Here is a 3,014-nt window from a genome sequence, read left to right on the forward strand (position 1 = left end):
GGGGACGACGGTGGATAGAGGTAGAGGGGGAGCACAAGAAGATAACTCACAGCCGGCGCAACAGATGGACTTGGATGCTGAAAAAGGAGCTCGTAAGCGGCTGGTTAATGCCGATGGATCTCTCACTGTCAGGGGGCAACCGATATCGAACCTCGCTGGTAAAGTTGCTGGAACGGTCTTGTTGCTGGAGGGTGCGACTCCAAGCTCTAGTAACAGTGCTCTGGTATCTACTCCAGAGAAGAATCCTATAGTTAAGAGGAGGAGGCAGCAAGGGGACGATGGGAAGGATATGGAGTTAACTACGGAGGCGGCCTCCCTCGAGGAGCGCCGCCGAGCGTGATGAGGACTCTGTGTTGGAACTGCCACGGGATTAGCGATCCTGCAACAGTTCATGAGCTCCGCGATCTCGTGGGGGCTAGTGCGTCGCCGGTTATATGCATTTTGGAGACGCAAATAGCAAAGAATCGAGTGGAAGGTCTGGCGGCATCGTTAGGTTTTCAAAGTAGTTTTGCAGTAGCTAGTAGTGGTCGGAGTGGAGGTTTATGTATCTTTTGGAAATCGGAGATTAACTTGGTAATAAAGAACTTTTCTCAGTATCATATTGACTCGTGGGTCTTGGAGCCAGGTAATGTTCAAAGGCGCCTCACTTGCTTCTACAAAGAAGCCAACAGAAGCTTAAGGTACAAAACATGGGACACGATGAAGAGATTAAGAGGAGAAAGTACCCTGTCGTGGCTCTGTATAGGAGATTTTAACGAGATACTCTGTCAGGAGGAGCAGATGGGGCCTAATCCTAGGGATAGTGCTCAAATGGCTGGGTTCAGAGAGGCGGTGGACCTATGCGGACTATCTGATATTGGATACAGGGGACTGGACTGGACCTTTGAGAAGCGAGTTACGGGAGGCCAGTTTTGCAGGGTCCGGCTAGACCGGGCTCTAGCAACGCCAAGCTGGTCGAACGTTTTTCCCTATGAAGCGGGAAACCTTCGTAATGCGAAGAAGCCTTTTCGATACGAGTGTGCTTGGGAAACCGATGGCCGGTTCAAAGAGGTAGTCGAGGCATCTTGGAATGGCAATGGCCCGGCATCCTCGGTTGCTGAGCTGGCTAATAAACTCCAATCCGTTTCACACTCATCATCATGATGGGGGAGAAGTACTTTTGGTTCGGTTCGTCAGGAGCTGTGTCTACTACGCAACCAACTTGCAACGCTACGAGCTGACCCGATGAGGATAGGACCACGCGAAGAGGAGAGAAGAGTTGAGGATCGCATGGTGGAACTCACGTACAGGGAGGAAATTATGGCGAGGCAACGTTCACCTATTTCATGGCTGTCCAAGGGAGACAGCAACACTCAGTTCTTCCAGAGGAAGGCGAATGCTCGCCGTGCAAAGAACAGAATTACAGTGCTTAACCGTGCTGATGGTTCGACATGCACGGACTTGAATGAACTGGCAGGGATGGCAACGGAGTTTTGCTCCAATCTATACACATCTGAAGGCACTATAGGCATGGAAGAAGTTTTATCCCATATCCCAGTGAGGGTGGATGGCAACATGAATGGCAGACTTAACGAAAGGTACACAAGGAGGAGGTAAAAACGCTTTGTTTCAGATGTTTCCGACTAAGGCCCCGGGCCCCGATGGTTTTCCCGCGCATTTTTTCCAGAAACATTGGGAGTTGTGTGGAGATGAGGTCACAAGGATGATTATCAGATTGCTTGATGGAGTCGATTCACCGGAGGAGATAAACAACACGTTCATTGTTTTAATTCCCAAGATAGCCAGTCCCAAAAAATTAGGACAATTTCGGCCGATAAGCCTTTGTAACGTGGTCTACAAGATCGCATCAAAGGTCTTAGCAAATAGGCTGAAAATTATTCTCCCCGAAATCATTTCCGAAGAGCAGTCGGCTTTTGTTCCTGGACGCCTCATTACAGACAATTTTATTACCGCTTATGAATGTTTGCATTATATGAAAAGACCAAGAGGGTGAAAGGAAATAGATTTTGTGCCCTTAAGCTTGATATGATGAAGGCATACGATCGTTTGGAATGGTCCTACTTAAGAGCAGTCATGATTAAGATGGGATTCAGTCTTCGGTTCACCGAGACAGTCATGAGGTTTGTCGCTTCGGTTTCCTTCTCAGTATTATTCAATGGTGGTAGTTTGGATGCTTTCAGTCCAACGCGGGGTTTGCGACAGGGGGATCCCATATCGCCATATTTGTTCTTGCTCGCGGCTGAAGGGCTGTCTTGCTTGTTGAAGGCCCAAGGACGAATTCGGGGGATTTCAGTGGCAGAAAACGCCCCCTCGGTGAACTGTAACACCCCGCATGTAACTTGCCATATTTGTAACTCCGACTCTTGCCATTTTCGGCTATGTGATATGATTTTCCCTCCGTTGTCGGGTTTTGTCTTTCGTTTTGTATTTTGTCATGTCATGCATTTTCATATCATGTCATCATGTGCATTGCATTCGCATACGTGTTCGTCTCTTGCATCCGAGCATTTTCCCCGTTGTCTGTTTTGGAATCCGGCGCTCCTATCTCCTCCGGTGCACCCCTCTTGTTTTCTTCCGTGTGCGTATGTCAAACTTTCTCGGAATGGACCGAGGCTTGTCAAGTGGCCTTAATATACCACCCGGAGACTACCGGTCAAGTTTCGTTCCATTCGGAGGTCGTTTGGTACTCCAACGGTTAACCGGGCATCCGCAAAGTCCATTTGAGTGTCCAGCAAAAACCCCCTCCATAACCAGCCCAAAACCCACCAAACTCTCCTCCATGCTCTAGGTCGTTCGATCACGATCGTGTGGGCGAAAACCGCACCTCATTTGGAGCCTCCTAACTCCCTCTACCTATAAATATGTGGGCATCCCGAAAAACGAAATCGCAGTCTAACCCTAGCGTCTTCAACCTCGCGCCGCCGGACAACGTCCGCCCGCGCCGGACACGTCCGCCCGCGCCGGCGGACGAATCACGCGCTGCCACGTCATCAGCCCGCTCGCCGTCGCCGTCG

This window comes from Triticum aestivum, chromosome 5D, assembly GCF_018294505.1.
Source record: "Triticum aestivum cultivar Chinese Spring chromosome 5D, IWGSC CS RefSeq v2.1, whole genome shotgun sequence".
Taxonomy (NCBI): domain Eukaryota; kingdom Viridiplantae; phylum Streptophyta; class Magnoliopsida; order Poales; family Poaceae; genus Triticum; species Triticum aestivum.